General features: G+C 53.7%; 1 long non-coding RNA gene across 1 annotated transcript; it reads left to right on the forward strand.

The window, feature by feature from the left end:
* The first annotated feature begins 64 nt into the window (after nt 1–64).
* On the forward strand, nt 65–7,146 carry LOC106146921. Its single transcript, XR_001231551.1, has 3 exons — nt 65–151; nt 5,974–6,072; nt 6,904–7,146. It is a non-coding gene; the product is annotated as an uncharacterized LOC106146921 (long non-coding RNA).
* Nucleotides 7,147–18,190: the final 11,044 nt, after the last annotated feature.

The following is an 18,190-nucleotide window of genomic DNA, read 5'->3' on the forward strand; positions in this document are numbered from 1 at the left end:
GGGAGTGGGAATCGCCCGTCCCTGCGCACGCGCATCCGTGCATCTGGGCGCAGCTGTGACATCACCCTTCCGCGCCGTCCTCCCGACGTGCTCCGCGATAGCCAGGCGCTTGGCTAGATTGAGAGGTTGCCGGTTGGGGTGCAGCGTCTGTGTGCGTGTAGCGGAGTTGGGTGGAGGGGTCCGAAGGATACGGTGGGTGCGCGTGGGGCCGACCTTTCGCCGTGGGGGCCCGCCCCACCCCCACAGCATACACGCACTGGATTTGCGGGAAGGGCCACAGAGACCACAAGCAGGGTCGCGGAGGAGGATGGGCGGGAGGCGGGCGGGGCGATCGGGGAATCTACTGGTAAGTCTGGGATTGCGTGCACAAGTTAAGAAAAAAGAAATAGCCATCAGCTTCACAAACACCTGATTTCTCTTGTGTGTGTGCGAGAGGGCCCTGTTACGGTGTTGCTCACAAAAATCAGAATGGTCCACGGGAAGCAGAAATTCTTTCCTGAACTTTAGACTTTTCTAACGGCTAAGATGTCACACAGATGTAGGATCAGAAGCTGAGTTGTCCTACAACCGATTTAGGGGCTGCGTTTGCTAAAATGCACTGACTTCTCTGGGGCCCCGAGATGCTCAGTGGATAACCAAAGGTAGGATGAAGCTTGGTATCTCTGCCTTCATTTTGTGTCCCTCCTTTATTACCTTAAGTTTTGACTTAGATTTCTGCTCAGCTCTGCACGTGTGCATGTTAATCACCTGAGGAGTGTCTATGTAAGCTAGGTTTATTAGTCCCCAAATTTTGTCTAACCTACTTCATCCCACTCGAAGACTGAAGATCGCAAGAAAAAGTAGCTGGGATATTTACAAGATTTTCAAGGACATTTAATTGCCAAAACGTCCTGTTTCAGACCCTCTGTAACGCGCCTGGTCATCTTCAGTCATTGCCCTAAATCTCAAGTCACCTTCCACTCCAGGAATAGTAGAGCCTGGGAGACATAACTGTGATGAGATCACTCCCTAAGTGAGAGCAGTTACTCCTTGAAGGGAAGGAGGCTGCCCACCTCTCATGCTGAAGCCATCAATTCATGGGAACCAGAGTCCTTTTAAGTCATGAGGACTTTTCTGCAGCCACCGTGCAGAAGCAGAATGGAGATAGTGATGACCAGACCGGAGGTGACTATTACTGTGTAATTGTGCACACCTTCTGCTCTCTGCCTCCGTTCTTTCTCATAAGCGTAAAGAGTCTGGTCAGTCTGTCTCCCTGAAGTTGTGGCTAAGAACATCTGGTCCCCTTATTATTCCCATTGTAGCTACAATGGCAAAATTCCTTTCCTGCTTCATAACTTTTTGGGGCAAGTGATTTCTTGGGACCTCCAGACCTGGCCGAGGACTCCAGTAGCAGCCATAGGGAACAATTTTTGTGGAATCTAAGGACAGTTTTCAAGTTTGAGAAATAAAGAGTGTCCAGTGGTCTCTTGACTGGATGATCCGGTAGGTTTGCAAAATTTACAGCCCCCTGATCTGCATCAGTTTTCAACTGCTGGAAATTACCTTGACCCTGCTTATCCTACAGAAGGCTGCTTTTTGCTGTAAAAGCCTAGGTCCTGTTTGACCTCAGCAGAGCACAGGTTAGGCACTGTCTCTTGCTGACCTGTTTTTCTGTTGTGCAAATACATTCTGCACTCACATAAAACTGTGCTTCATTTTATCTTCCTTTATGAAGTTTTGTTTTATAATATAAACCCAATGTGGGGATAAACACTGGTTTGTTTTTTGTTTTTCTTCAGAGAGGAACTTGTTATGTAGTCCGGCTGGCCTTGAACTCACTGTATATCCCAAGCTGGCCTTAAACTTGCAGTGATCCCGATCCTGCTGCCTCTGCCTCCTAAGTGCTGGGATTATAGGGGTATGTCACCGTGCCCAGCCAGGGACAAGCACTTTGAAGGAAAATACAAAATAATTAGAATGAGATGATCAGTGCCCCATCCCAAGACCTAGGAGGGAGAGAAAGTGCTACTCCACTTTACAGGGCTTCATGGATGGCACCTCGTGTTTTTAGTGGAAAGGTATCATTTTAGCCTGTGGTAGGGACTTGATCTTCCCATTTGTTTAGGAGACTTCCCAGAAGCAGGAACCTTGGTTTGCTAGAGTTGATTGTGTCCTTCAGCTCTTCTCTGTTGGGGCATCTCATCTCCTGTGTCTCCAACATGCATGGACACATCATCAAAGGTATCCTTAGGCATTAACTGAAACATTGACACTGTTAAGTTGCTGAAGGTTTTCAGAGGAGGAAGAGGGGCTTTGGGAGGAGTTCACAGGAACAGCTTTCTCCAAGCAGGTGGAGGGATTAGTTGCAGACTTAGTGAAGGGGGATGAGGGCAAGGATGGTCTGGGCCATTGGAGACTCCCTGCACCACACACTGTCATCCAAGGCATTCTCCAGCTGCAGGGTCTGTCCATTGCCTCACTGTAGCGGTGTTTAACCATACTCTCCTTCCCTTGAGTCTCTGTCCTGTCAGAAAACCCTCAGGGATCTCCTGTCACCCTGAGTGACATTCCTACTTAGCAGGTGCAGAGCTTTTTGCAAAGTGGCCCTACTGCCCTCTGCAGCACTGCCCTATGGGCATCTTGTCCTGCTCTGCCGTGCTCTTGAGACCCCTACCTTGAGCGCTTCTGCTGTGGTCACCTGTGGGCAATGCCAGCTCTAAGCACAAGGGGGTGGGGAAGCGGAGGTGGGATCTTGAAGCATCTAGGTGACTGAGAAAGAGGCTGCAGGGCTCTGGGAGCTTTGAGGCCGGGCGGCTTCTCCCTCCCCAGTCCTCAAGTGCCTCATTTTCCTGTCTGGTTCCAGGCTTGTTCTTGGAGCTGGAATTGGATCCGCGCCATTTTGTTGTGGGTCCATCCCTGGTGTAACCCAGTGGCCACCAGGGGCTCTCAAAGAGGAGGGGCCTTGCAGCAAATGTGCTTCCTGAAGGCTGGGCTGATCGTTCCCCTCCCTACTCTGTTTGGGTCCCACAGGAGGGTGTGGACAGGGTGCCTGCCTCAGTCTCCTTGAGACTCCAGCCTCTGCTGAGCCACTTCAGCACTGGGGCTGGAAGTGCTGGACAGAGCAGAAATCTTAGCAGCGCCCTTAAAGAATGCCGGAAGGGTGCTGTTGGGCTCCCATAAAGCCCCCACAATAGGCACCCTTTGCCCTTCCCAGTGTGGTATTGGCATGGTGCTTGGTGCCCAGAACATGGTCTCTAGATTTTGCTGGCTTCCCAACCCCCATGGACAGCCTGGTTCTGCACACTGGATAGTGGGCATATGAAAGGCCCGGTGACAGACTGCTCAAGCAGCAGGAACTGTTTGTCTCCCCTGCCCTGACTTCAGCCCTGTGACCTGAGGCCAGCTCTGGCAGCCACGGGTCAGTGGATCTCTGCCTCCGCTGAGTTCCATGAATATCTCAGAAATGTAAAAGGAATGCTTGCCTCCAGATTGGTTTTGATCCTGGAGTGGGGTGGGGGGATCTCCACCATCTCGAGATCTGGATGTTTGGATTCTGCTGATTCAATGCTGACTGCAAAGCAGTTGCCACTGGTCCTCTAGGGCAATTGCTCTCATCGATGGTCCAGTTCCCCAGGAGCAAAATCGATGGGATTGCGGGTTTCAGCTGTGGAACACACAAGCCCTGTGATTATCTTACAAAAAGCCAGGCCAGCCTCCTGCAGGGCTTTCAGTAGGACGTGGTACTGGGGCCTTTGTCGTTACCTCAAGAAACCTATTTTTGAACAAATAATAGATTACACTCTGTGGCACTCATGGGCGCTAAACAGCCCCTGACAGCCAGCAAGCCCAAGGAAGCAGCTCTTCCTGGGGGAGGGGTGCAGGGGGCATTCGCCAGGCCAGGGCTACACCACCCAGCCTCCCGCTGATCCCCCCCCCACAGCTCGCGTGGCTTCTGGCTCCGCTGTGGCTGTAATTGCCCCCTTGATGAGCGTGGTAATCACAGCCTAGAGCTGCCACCTCGGGACCCAGAGCCACAGCACAGAGCCCTTCCCAACAGTGGAAAAGCTACCACAGGCCAAGGGGACCTGGGCCACGGGAGAGAACTGGGGATGAGGGCACTCACCTGCCCAAGCGCACAAAAGGGAGCAAGAGGCCCCCATCACAGCAGGCACTCCGGCAGGGGGTGCACCTTGAAAGGCACGTGAGGACCTCCCTCCAGGGGGCCAGCTCATTGGCCGTAATGCCCCAGGCAGGAGTGGAGGGCTGCTGTTGGGTGGATGAGGAAGCGAAGGCAGGGAAGGGTTTTCACCAACACCTGCACAAGGGTCAAGCGATGACCCCCACGGAGCTGCCCACCAGCCCCCAAAAGTGGGTTCGAAGGCGGCACTGCCTGAATGGTGCAGGATCTGAACCTCATCCACACCTAAACCATCTGGAGGGAGGGGAGAGTCAGGCCTCAGGAAGGGCGCCAGGGCATGGGAGGTCCCACAGGGACGTGCAGGCGGCCCTGACAGGTGTGTCTCTGGTCCAGGGACAGGGGACCTGCTGCAGGAGCTGTGCTGGACCCCGAGTGCCACAAGACAGAGGAAGAGGCAGGAAACCTCAGTGCCATCCTCCCTCCCCTAAAGATGGGGATACAGTCAGTGCCTGGCCACGCTCAGCCACGGTCATGCATCGTGAGGAGCATGGCGAGCACGGCTTGCGGCATGGTGGCAGGGATGGCAGCAGCGTCTCCCACTGGAGATCAGGCAGTGGCTCTGGCTCCAAGGAGGACGTGGCATCAGGAGCAGGAGGGCAATGGGGCAGGGGCAGGCACAGGAACAGCGTAGGAGCACCGAGGATGGTGGGCATGGCCTCTTCCAGGACTGACCCGTTTTGGTGACCGTGCCGTGTCTGCTTGCACAGCACCTGGTGGTCACAGGAGGGCTCCAGGGTCAGGCCATGCACACGTGGAGCTACTGACAGGTTTTCCTCCAAGCGGGATGTCTTCAGGTCAACACATCTCATCCCCGGAGTAAAATGAGTGTGAGGTCTGCAGAAGCGAGCAGTGGTACCCGCCTGCTTCCCTGTGAGCTGCGGCGGTCACTTGACTCACAGCGCTGAAGACAAAGCAGGAGGTAAAGCTACCTGCAAAGGGGCCCAGTGCGCAGCCCTGGCAGAGTGGCCTCTTGCTTCCTTGGACCACGTGGGCAGAAGGACAAACCCAGCCCTGGTGTCATACTCTCCTGGCTGTGGGGGACCCTGGGGCATTGTTCCTCGTCACTCTAGGTTTCCAGATGAGGGGAAGACAGGACATCCTCTTCCTAGCCTGGGGCGCTTACTTGGGTCCTGAGCATGGGCTGCTCCCCTGAAGGCTGCAAGGCTGCCGCCCTCGAATTCTCACGACTCTGTGTCTGCGCTGGTGTCTTGCCAGTGAGATGTGCAGCATATGAGCAGCGGGTCAGGTGGGCATGAGCAGCGCAGAGGTGCATGTGGAGAAGGACATTCTTTGATTAGAATGCATTGAGGACACAATGATTTGTTTAACCTTGAGTTCAGGATCCTCCTGCCTCAGCCTCTTGGGTGCTGGGATTATAGGTGTGTCTTTTTTTTTTTTTTTTTTTTTTTTTTTTTTTTTTTTTTGTCTTTTTGAGGCAGGGTCTCGCTATGCAGTTCAGGCTGGGCTTGAGCTCACTTTGTAGCCCAGGCTGGTCTCGAACTTGCAATGATCCTCCTGCCTCAGCCTCCCGAGTGCTGGGATTACAGGCGTGCACCACCACGCCCAGCTATAGGTGTGTCTTGGAAGATCCTTTAATTATTCCTTGCTGGAATGGTTGGTATCCTCCCGTTTGTCCTAGCTTTGTCCTTGGTTCTCCCTGAATAAAAGGTGTCTGAATTTGGTATTTGGGGACAGCAGTCTGAGAGGCTGTAAGCCCCCTGATCTCAGAATTTTGTCTCTTGTTTTTCTTGTCTCTCTTTTACCTTTACTTTTCTTATTCATCCACAGGCACCTAGTTCTCCGGACCAGTTCACCCTGGAGGGATAGGGATGAGTAGTCCCACAGATGCGATCCTCATGCTGCCTGCTCCATGGAGCTTTTGTGACACCCCAGAGGTAAGAGAAACCCAAGGAGTCCTCTGTGGCCTCCTGAGACCAGAGGCTGGAGGGGAGGAAGAGCGAGTCAGCTGGCCCCAGGAGACTGACTTGTGCTGCCATGTGCAGAGGCCTGGACTCCGCCCAGGTGGCGACCATGCGCTAGCCACACTCAGCCGACCTGGCCTTCCCTACTATGGCACGTGATCCCACCCCTCTTGTCTGTAACTGGTGGACAGCTATGCTTTTCTTACACAAATTTTCCTTAGAAAACACTCTTGGCCCTCAGGTCCAGCAGATCTGTTTTCAGCGAGAGAGAGTCGGCCTTCTGGGGAAAGTGCAGGACCTGGCTCAGACCTGTGGGTCTTCCCCAGAGCCCATCTGTCTGAGCTCCTGAGCCCTTTCATCTCAGAGGCCCCAGTGTCCAGTTTGGCTCTAACCTCACACAGAGTCCACGGACCCACTGCGTGAGACGTGGGCAAGGACAGGCGGCGTGTCACACCTGCAGCTGGATGACAAGAGCCTGGGGTCCTTGATTTAAGCTGGAATTGGGCAGAGAGGGCCACAGGGCCCAGGGCCAGGCAGCCCCTGAGGGCAACAGGGCAGAGCGTGGGGAAAGGTGATGGTGCTGAGGTGGCTTACGAGGGACGTCATGAACACAGACTGCCTCTGACACACACTTGTACCTCTGCTGACTTGGGGCCCAGGTTCAATGTGCTCTTAAAGAGGAATGGCAGATTCACTCCGATAATTCTGAATTTTAGGGTTTTAAAATAAAAAATTAAATTGGCCCAGGATAATTGCACAGTTTATGCAGCATCTCGTGAGACTCTTGACATGCTGTGTTTTCAGGTCAGCTGGTCACATCCAGCTGGGACACTGACCATTTCCGTGTGCTGAAAACCCCTGAGTCCCGTCTTCTGGTGTCGGGAAATGCATGGCCATCCTCTCACCCGCAGGACCGTCTTGCACAGCGGCGCACCAGAGCTGCTTCTCCTGTCACGCCATTACTTGGCACCCACTGATCAACCTTTCCTCTTCCCAGCCTCTGGGAACCACCACTCCGCTCTCAGCATCTATGGGATCAGCTCTGTTGGATTCCACGTGTGAGTGACGTCGGCAGTGCCTGGTCTTTCTGCACCTGGCTTCAGCACTGTGGTCTCTCCCGTTATAGCCATGCTGTCACAAGTGGCAGGAGTTTGTCCTTTCTATGGCTGAATTGTATTCCATGCTGTGTATCTGTATTAGTCACTTTGCTGTTGCTGAGACGAAATACCCAACACCTGTGACTTAAGGGAGGAACGGTTTATTTTGACTCACAGTTTCAGAGGGTTCACTTCATGGTGAGCTGGCTCCCAGGCACAGCCTGGCGGAGGAAAGCTGCTTACCCATGGCGGCTAGGAAGCTGCGAGAGAAGGGAGGAGCCGGGGACCAGAGCACACCCAGGTCACGGGTCAGTGACCACTTCCACTCAGGCCCCACTTCTGGATGTGAGTCTTTTGGGGGACTTTTTAGGTGTAGACCATAAGGTATGCATGAGGTTCTCCTTACACAGTCATCTGCTGCTGGGCACTTATGCAGGCTGATGCCGCATCCTGGCCATAGGGACCCATGCCACAGCTCACTCAGAGCAGATGCCCTTCCACGCCCCAATCCCGCCTGTGGACCTGTGCATAGCGCACAGGTCTGTGTTTAGGTTTCTGAGGAAGCGCCACACTGTTTCCTGTGATGGTGGATTTTCTTGTTGAGAATGCATTAAACAGTAACTGAAAAATAATGCTCCCTTTGAGAGACAAACCGCAGGAAGAAGAGAAGCTGTGTGCTTTGCACTCCCTCCCCACTTTCCTTCTGCATTTTGCCCCAGGGGCACTGAGTTTTTGTTTTGCTTTGGGGCCTGTTAATGCACCAGCGGGACCTGTGCATGCCTGATGAGGACCCTTCTCCTCGGCCCTGAGCCTGGTGGCAAATGGTTCCTGAGGTCACCAGGGCCTGAAGCTGCACCTTCCTCGGCCACAGCACCCTTGGCGAGGAGCATGGCGGTGGTCCCTCAGAACACCAGGGACGTAGCATGCTGTTCTGGAAGCCTCACTTTACACTCTTCTTCAGCACATTTTATCAGAAGTCTGCCTGTCTTTCTCTAGAGGTCTCCAGATCTCTCAACAGTGTCTCTCTGTGCCTTTACTTGAGCTGCTTCTGTGGGACGAGAGTTGATGTTGTCAGCTCCTTATGGCTCTGAATTTTTGAAGGAAACTTGGATGAGACTTTTGTGTGTCTACATTTTTCTGTGTGTGGTCCACTGCCCACTAACCCCACAGGTGCATCTCCATCCCCTCCCCGTGCGCAGCCAGCCCACTCCTTCCCCTCTGCTCGCACGGCCCACCTCGTTCCCCTCTCCATGCACGGCTCCCCTGCTTCCCCTCTCCTCGCACAGCCCACCTCGTTCCTCTCTCCATGCACGGCTCCCCTTCTTCCTCTCTCCATGCATGGTCCACATCCTCTCTCCATGCATGGCCCACCTCCTTCCTCCGTCCATGTGGTCCACTGCCCCCAATCATGGTCCATCTTTCCTAACTTGGGAAATTCACCAAAGCCGTGCTTTGCGCTGAGCTGTGGGTTTCCACACCTTGCTGGCTCTGTCCCCATCCATAGTGAGGGTTTCTCAGCTTAAATCTTTCATGTGATTTTAAGTGCATCTATTATTTTACTGCCTTCCACCAGCTTATGTACATTCTGTTGCTTTTATTTCAGGAGATTTTATGCAGTGTTTAACAGAGCCCCTTTGGCCAGTGTCTTGGAAACTCCTCCTGTTTGTCTTCCAGGAGGTCTGTTCTGGGTGTGATCAGCTTCTTTCTGTGCCAAGTCATGGAGAAGGCCACTCTGTGCTCCCTGAAGATGCCTTTCCCTCCAGCATCTCCCAGTGCCCAGTGGTCTTTGGAGACCATTTCAGCAGCTACTTCAAGTGTATTTATGGTTTAAACACAGTGTTCTCCAAAGGCATGTGGACTGAGGGGCCTTGGATCACGGGGCATTGACCACATCCATGGGTTAGTCTGTTAATGAGATCTCAGTGGATTGGGCTGTCAGGAGGTTGACCCTTGCTGGGAGGAAATGGGTCACTGGGAATGTGCTTCTGAAGGTACATCTTGTCCCCAGCTGTTTGATTTAGATCTAAAATGTCCCAAGTCTCCTGTGGGTGGAAGGTGATGGGATCATGGGGTGCTGCACTCCTCAGTGCATCCATCCATGGCTGAATGTGCTCTGTGGAGGTGGGGCCTGTGTGGAGGTGGTCACTAGGATGTCACCTGGAAGGATGGGTCCCTATCCCTGCTTCCTCCCTGCTCTCTGCTTCATGACTTCCATAGGTTGATCAGCTTTCCTCTTCCAGGCCCGTCTGCCATGCCCTCCTGTCTTGAAGCCAGCAGACCATGGACTGAGCCCCTGGAAATCATGAACCAAAGAAACCTCTTCTCCTTTCAGTTGTGGGTGTTGAGTATTTTGTCCCGTTGATGGGAGGTGAGTGGAGCACCAGTCCCTTCCTCTCTCTGGAGCTCTTTCTTCCCTGCTTCCTGGCTGCCACAGGTGAGCAGCTTTCCTCTGCCACACTCTCTGCCATGAGGTTTATGCCTTGGCCTAGGGCCGAGGAGCCAGTGACCACGGCTTGAAACCTCTGAGATCACGAGCCAAAGTAAATCCTTCTCTCGAGCTGTGTATGTTAGGTGTTCATCACAGTGATGCAAAGCCAACTGACAGAGTGTGTTCTGACAGGCGTACAAACACCAACCGCTGGCTCTCCTCATTCTCAACATTTAGATTACTCTTACAGTGTTCTGACAAGTGTTCTAAGCTGGAGTAGAGATGAGACATTCCAGCTCTTAACTCATTTTCTCTCCCCCTTTTTTTTTTTCCGTACCGGGAATCGAACTCATGACCTTGCACTTGCCAGGCAGGCGCTGTGCCACTGAGCTAGCCCTCCCCTTTCTTCTTAACGCACATTGATTATGTAGAGTAATGGTTTCATCCTGGCGCCTTCGTACATGCAGGTAGCATACTTGGGTTATATCTCCTCTCATCCCCTTACCTACCTCCCGGCCCCTTTCTGTTAATAATCTCCCCTCTACTTTTATGTCATCTTTGTCTCTTTTTCTTCTAGATTTCATACGAGAGAAAGCATGTGAGACTTGTCTTAGGGAGTCTGGCGTCTTTTACTTACACAATCACCTCCAGTTCCATTCATTTTCCTGCAAATGATATGATTTTGTCCCTTATGCTAGGAATATTATTCCTTGGTGTACACACTGCATTTTCTTCACCCACTCGCCTGTGGGTGGGCATTGAAGCTGCTGATGGGATCAAGGCTGACTCTGTAGGGGCTATTTTAAAGGTAATGAAAGTTTTAATCCTGTATTTCTAACACTAGTATATTTCTAACACTGGTCAAGGATGAGACTGAGAAACACAGTTGCTTCTTATAATTAGAGAGCTGCAAAACTTAACAAGCCATGGCGCTCCCAAAGCCAGCTGTGAGATAAGTGCAACTTCACCAGAGAGTGATGTTTTTCTTACTTTTAAGTCTGAGAGAGTTGTTGCCTCAAGGACACCTCTGCCTGGTCTCAGACAGTGATTGATTGTTCCTCCATGTTATAGGATAGTTACCTTATTAGTTCCTGTAAGAGTAAATTCTGCCTAGCAATTAATGACAAAGGCATGTGTAACCAGCTATAGGGTGTTGTGTTATCTGCCTTTTGTACTTTCTTCTGAAAACCTATACAGACAATGAGTAGTTTCCGGATGGGGCTGGTGACTTGGCCCTCGATGTTCCCCAGTCCACTAGTGTAATCCAGCGGTATCACCAGTGCCATGTCTTTGTCTCGTCTGGTCCCAAACCACACAGCAGCCCTATAACTAGGCTGTTGAGTCATGCCACGGCAAACATGAGCGTTCCGGAGGTCCTGTGGTACGCCGACTTTGATTCGTTTGGGTGTATGTGGAGGAGTGGTAGAGCTGGGTCATGTGGTAGTTCTAGTTTTAGTTTTGTGAGGACCTCCATACTGATTTCCACCAACACCCTGTTACAGTCCCCCATCCATCCTCACCAGCGTTTATTATTTTTTGTGTTCTTGATAATAGCCATTCTGACTGCAGGAGGTGGAATCCAAGCTTGCATTTTCCTCATGGCCAAAGATGTCAAACATTTTCCACACAATTGTGACCATTTGTACTTCTTTTGAGAAGTATTTTCAGTTCAGTTGCTGACTTATTGACTGGGTTACTTGTTCTTCTGGTGTTTTTGAGTGCTCCATATTTCGGATATGAAACCCCTCTCTGGTTTTGAGAGGGGCATCAGGGTTTGGCATCAGGGTGACATTGGTGTCAGAGAATGAGTAAGGGGGCATTTCTCCTCTTCTGTGTCATGGAATAGTTTGAGGAACATCAATGTTAGTTCTTTAAAGTTCTGCTAAAATTCAGCCATGAATCTGTCTGGTCCTGGACATTTCTCCCTTGGGAGACTTTATTACTGCTTCATTGTCTTTGCTTGCTATTGAACTACCTAGGTTTTTAATGTCCTTTTAGTTCAAGTTTTTTTTTTTTTGGTTCAATTTTGGTAGGTTGTGTGTGTCCATATCCAGAAGTTTATCTGTTTCTCCTGGATTTTTCTGGCCACCTGTTCAGTCTCCTGACCTCTTCAGCCTCCCCTGAGCCGCTGGTCCTGGAGGGGAAGAGCTCTGCTCCCTGCAAGTCTCTGCCCATCTCCCCTTCAGTGGGGGCTTAGGATGGTGGCCAGGACTCCCACTCACCTCCCCGAGTGCATCCCTTGGCTCCCGGTGGTCCTGGCCCTCATCTTCACAGTGATAAGGCTGCTGGGCTCTAGGAAGAGCACACACTCACCACCCTCTTGGCCTCCCAATTAGGATGAAAGCCACAGGGTCCTGCAAGTTGGACTTAGACGACAGCAGCTCTTCACTGTGACTCTGCACGTAGAGCTGGAGAGACACATGTGGGCTATGCAGAGACAGCCTTGAGACCAGTGTGCTTGTCACCGTCACTGTCACTGTCATGGGGGGCCAGACAGCTGAAGTTGTGTCCCATGCTCCCCGTTCTTCCAGCCATGAGCTGTCGCTGCCTGGGCAGGGCCGCAGGGAGGGCTGCTCAGGAATGGAAAAGGGGGTCACAGCCACTCCAGCACCCAGCCCCGCCTGCATGGGACACCCTGGAGGCAGCACCCGCTCCTTCCAACCCAGCTGTGTGCTCAAGGGTTCCTGGGCCGAGGGAGACTACATGAGGGTCCTTGCCCTGCGCCGAGCCATTGGTCAGCCTCTCCCAGGGTTAAGGGGGAGAAAGTACGGGTGGAGCCAATCTTATTGCATGCAGCCAGGCCAGCTAGGGTGCCCCGTGTGGAGGAGATGAGTGGCCTGGTGACACTGTGTTTGCAGCAGATCTGGACTAATGACTTTGGAGAGAAGCCCAGTCTGGTTAATGTCACCTCTGTGTCAGATAAGTGCTCAGTCGATTCCATTGATGATGCTTGCTGGTGGGGCCAGAGGTAATGGGTTTTGCCCTTTCTGGGCTGTTCTGTGGATTTGGGTGTATTATTTTATGTGGAGCATTTGGCTTGGCCTCCTGAGTGTCACAGTGGACGCCAGGATCCGAGCAGGGGACTAGTCAGGACAAGGCCAGGATGGGGCTGCAGCACTGCCTCTGATTCTTCTGAGAACTGCTGTATGGGTGGTGTGGATATTTGGATCTTTGTCTAGATTTGGAACAGGATGGAAAGTCCAGAAACAGAACCAAATATATGGAGAGAGTTAAAATATGGTGAAGCAGGGGAAAGATGAATTTTTGGTGACAATTTTCTTGGGACACTTGTCCAGGCACTTAGAGAAAGACACAACTTAGCCAGGCATGGTGGCACACGCCTGTAATCCCAGCACTCGGGAGGCTGAGGCAGGAAGATCATTGGGAGTTTCAGACCAGCCTGGGCTACAAAGTGAGCTCAAGTCCAGTCTGAACTGCATAGTGAGACCCAGTCTCAAAAAGACAAAAGAAAAAAGAAAGACACAACTTAATTGCTAGCTCCAGTTCAAGGCAGAGTGGCCCCAAAGGACCAGCATGTAGATGTGGAGAAGGAAAACGCACACCTGACTGGGAACATGGGACATAGGCCTGGACCTCGTATGTGTGGGTTTCTGATGACCACTTGTGCTTCACAAGGACAAGTCAAAACCAACACTCTCTTCTCTCAGGATGAAGCACACACAGCCAAGTCCCAGCAAGTGACCTGGGGTGTGGACAGACCAACTCCTGAGGATGTGGCAGAGCAGCGGACAGAAACAAAGCAGGAAGATCCAACCATGTCAGATCAAAGATGGAGCCGCAGGAGCCAGGCCATGTGGCCCTGGTGATGGGGCAGCAACGGGAAAGGGGCCAAGGCAGGACCACAGGATGCAGCCCAGGCCCACTGCCGTGCGAGGGCCTCTCATGGAGGAGAGGCAGCCTCTTCGCTGTGGTGCTCGAACACCTGGACAGCAGCATGCAGAAGTCAAATCTGGACACAGACCTTATACTCATCAAAAAAGTGAACTCAGTGCATCGCAGTCCCAAAATGCGAAGGTACAAACCTCCTGGGAGGCAACAGGAGACAATCTCGATGCTCCTGGATCCAGAGAAGACTTTTTAAAATACAACATCAAAGGCACAGCCTAGGAAAGAAGAATCGATATGCCAGACTTCATTGAAATTAAAATTTTCTGTTCTGCAAAGGGCATTGTCAATAGAATGGGAAGACAAGCCGCAGCTTAGCATATCTGGAGAAGGCACATCGGATGGTGCTTATTCCACAGAATTCTTAAAACTCAAGGGCTAGATGCGTAGCTCCGTGGCAGAGCACTGGCCTAGCGGGTGTGACATCTTGGGTTTGATTCCTGTCACCACAAAAACAAAAACTCAACATAAGAATACAAACACCTCACCACAGCAAATATGCAGGGGTCATGAGGCAGGTGGAGCAGCCCCACAGCATAGGCCAGGAGAGAGCGGGAAATGATGGTGCACCTGTCAGGACAGCTACCCAGAGCACTGGCCACGCTATGTGCTGCAAGGATGGGGTGACAGGGAAGCAAAGGGCACAGCCAGCTTGGAAGGCAGCCTGCAGCTTCTTACTGGGTGTCTTCCCATCACACGCAGTGGTGTTTACTCCAAGGAGCTGAAAACTGGTGGTCACATAAAAATCTGCACACAGATCTTACAGCAGATGATCCCCAAACTTTCAGGTAGCAGAGGTGTTCTCACAGGCAAGAGAACAACCTCAGAACATCCAGGTGGGGACCTCACTGTGTCGGCACTGAGAGGAAAGGAATTCTCAAGCCATGAAGAACGGTGGGAACGCGAACGCATATCACAAAGTGGAAGGAGCCAGAATAGTCTGGTTCTGTTTCTATCACAACAGTGACATGCGGGGTGGTAAAGAAAGGAGATTTGTTCTGGGCCCTGGTGTGGCAGCTCCAGGCTGAGGACCCGCATCTGGTGACAGGGTGCATGTGTTGAGACAGGGAGCACGTCTGCGTGTGTGTGTCCTCTGCTCTGTCTTCTTTTTCTGACAGGATTTGAACCCAGGGCCTCCCACATGTTAAGCCAGAGCTGTGCCACTGAGCTGCACCCCAGCCTAGTCTCCTCACCCAACCACCCTATCTGATCGTGTCATCCGTGTCATCGCACGCTGTCCAGACCCACAGAGGTGCACTACTGAGGTGCAACGGAGATGTTTGTACTGTGAGCAGAGCACAGAGCTAGGGCTGAGCTGACCACCCGGCCCAGGGAAGGAAGGATGGGCCGGGCTGCCTGTTCCGGGCTCCTCCTCTGTGGTTTTGGCTGGAGTGCAGGGTCACCGCCTTCAGGAGAGGGAGGTAGGGAAGCCCCCTTCAGGGTCTGATGCACAGAGCTGACCTGGGACCACAGGCGTCAGGCTCACACAGCAGGCGGGACCACGGCCACTCTTGTGCTGGCCTGGGAGGGTGTGCCAGCCATCGGCACTGTTCTTTGGCCTCGGTCGCCACTCAACCCAGCCACCCCCACATGGACCACCTGACCCGGCACGACCTCACCTAACTAACTCATCTGCAGAGACCTTGTTTCCCCACACATTGGCCATCCGAGGTCCTGGGAGGACTTGCATTGGGCACCTTCCCCCAGCACAGCCGAACAGCTGGTCATGGCAATGGTTATGACGTAACCATGCCCGGGAAGAACGCCTTCAAATAGCTCTTTATTTTTCTTCCTTCGGGTACTGGGGATGGAACTCGGGGCCTCACACCTGCTAGGCAAGTGCTCCACCATGGAGCTTCATCCCCAGCCCTTTTACAGTTTTATTGTGGGATACAGTCTGCCTTAGGCTGGCCTCCAACTTTCAGTCCTGCCTCAGCCTCCTGAGTAGCTGGGGTTACAGGTGTGCACAACCACACCCAGCCTTAATGGTTTTTGAACACACACACTGCACATCCTTGGTTGGGCTGGATCTACTAAGGGTAAAAGTGAATCTTCTGTTTAATTCTTTAACCTTTTAACTGCACTTTAAAGTGGTTTCAGACTTACAAAAAGAGCCGCAATATAAGACAAAGTAGGGCTGGGGGTGTGGCTCAGCAGAACTCCTGCCTTGCATGCACAAGGCCCTGGGTTCGATCCCCAGCACCACACAAAAAAGCCAAAAACCAAAAGACAGAATATCCCACAGTACCAAAGATCTCAGCACAACATCTGTCACCCCAGACCCTGCAAAAATCTGGCCCCTGGTGCCAGAACAGAGCCACGACCACATTCCGAGGTGTCCCCGACCCCGTGTCCGGCCACCATCTCACACAGCCATAGTTGTCGCTTCCATGGATGGCCTCCCTGGGCCTGTGCTCATGGCCAACATGTTTGGGGACAGCTGGCCCAGGGCCAAGCGCGCTGCCCCTCTGCTGGGCTCATGGGCTGCTCCCTGCCACCAGGCCTAGGACACAGGGGTGACAGCACCACAGGGTCGGCCGAGGCTGAGTGGGCACCTGGGCGCAGCTGGGCGTCTTTCCAGCCTCTGTCTGCAGTATCTCGGGCACCCCTGAGCTGGGCAGCACCCTTTTCTCCTCAGACACCACCTCCCACCTGTGCCTTCCTGGGGTCCCGACCCCACACCCTGCATGTTGCAGTTTGCAAGTAGCCGTTCTAGACCCAGCGCTCCTCCCCGCCTTCCTGCCCGTCCTGCACTTACTCTGGGGCCCGCGGGACTGAGCCGACGCGAGGGGCTGCTGTCAGAGCTGCCCGTGCTGTGTGCTGCCCCTCCGTGAACTTTTTGCATCCCTGGGCCCCAGCACTTCCCTGCCATGGCTCTGGCTGGAGATGAGGAGCAGCCACCTGGACCTGGGTGCGCTCCGGCCCCTGGACGTCCCGGAGTGAGGTGTGGGTGCTGTGACATAAGCTCCTGACCTCCCTCCCGCCTCTGTGCTCTGCACCTGCTCCCATCCACCCCAGCCACGGCTCTGCTCTCTCCACACCTGTCCCACCTTGCTTGCAGCCACAGCCGGGTCCTTGATGCGGGCCCTCTGTGCCCAGGGGCGGCCCACACCCACAGGGCCTGTGCCAGGAGGCTGGTGCTGTGCCAGTGCCCTTGACGAGCTGAGCAGGCCCTGTCCTTGTTCTGTACAGGGCCTGCAAATTACGCTCTGGCTCTGATTGCCCGTAATCGGTTTGCTCTGGATGCGCACAGGGCAATTTCAGAATTGCTGCCTCGTGTCTCTGGGCAGAACCAGCCGGCACAGCAGGGCACAGCAGGGCACGGGCGTGTCTGCCCTGCAGGTGTCCTCAGGACACTCCCACAGCGGTGCCGTCCTCTCCCTGCTTCCTGTGAAGTTTGCTTGTGACAGCTCGCACTCCACTTGGGACCTACACCTGGTTGATTTAACCATTTTTGGGAGGGGGTGTGATATATTTCTGTGGATGAGCTCAAAACCCCACAGCAAGCTGAGTCTGCCGGTGTCTGCTCCCTGGGGACAGGAGGGACCCTGGGGCCCTGAATCCTCCACCGAGCCCCTCTTCCTGCAGGGACATGCACATCTGGTGCACTTGGCTATGTTCTCCACCTGTGTGCGGGGCAGCCCAGGGCCACAAGCAGGGTTCTGGCTCCTATCAGCACAGCTACCCACGTACACACTTCTCTGTGCATGCATACCCCCATGCACACACACGTGCACAAACCCACACTACACACCAGTCCACATACCTATCACGCATTCCCACAGGCATGTACACACACACACACACACACACAGAGGACTGCACGGGAGTGTACAGCCGAGCGCTGCTAACCCTGGGTTTGCACACCATCCTGTGCTGTGTCCTCTAAGACGCTGTGCAGGGCCCTGGTGTCTGCCCCGATGGAGCAGGACCCCATCCACGCCACCCGCAGGCAGTGCCAGATTCCCAGGAGGGAGCACCCTGCTGAGGACCGGGGGCAGCGTGGAGGTGGAGAGCAGGTGGGGTGAAGGGCCCCACTGTCGGTCCTAAGCAGGGTCTCCTCTGTTCTGCTGCAGGGGCCACAACCAGGTGTCACTGAGGCTTGAAGGGACGCATCAGTCTTTGTGTGGCTGCAGGAGGCACTCCACTCACAGGAGAGGGATCTGCAGTCCTTAGCCCTGGGCAGGTGGGTTGCAGATCCCTGGGGGACCTGAGGCACAGGGCTGGGCACAGTGTCGTTTCCAGAGTAGGGCTTCAACAGGGCGCTGACGTCCTGCTTCCCCCTGAAACTTCCCCAGCAGGCCTCCTGAGCAAAGGTTGTCTGGGGACTTGGGGACAGAGGATGACATGAGGACCCCCGGGGGACTCCTCCTTCCCTGGGCATAGGTTGACACTTGGGCAGGCCCGGCAGGGACACGCGTCCTCTGATGGCTGCCAAGCCACTTGGCACTTGCACTGCAGAATCCTCTTCCCAGCCACGAGGACAAATGCTCCATCCCCGGGACTCCTCCTAATGACACCCACAGTGGGGAGGTGAGGGCTCGCAGGGGACAGGTATGAGGGACGGAAATGGCTGAAGGAGGGACGCTAGGCTGGCACTGCTGCAGCCTCTGAGCAGGACAGCAGGGCTGTGTTAGTCTTTCATCACTGAGACACGATA

Source organism: Chinchilla lanigera, unplaced genomic scaffold, assembly GCF_000276665.1.
Source record: "Chinchilla lanigera isolate Chin_1 unplaced genomic scaffold, ChiLan1.0 scaffold00103, whole genome shotgun sequence".
In the NCBI taxonomy this organism is placed as follows: Eukaryota; Metazoa; Chordata; class Mammalia; order Rodentia; family Chinchillidae; genus Chinchilla; species Chinchilla lanigera.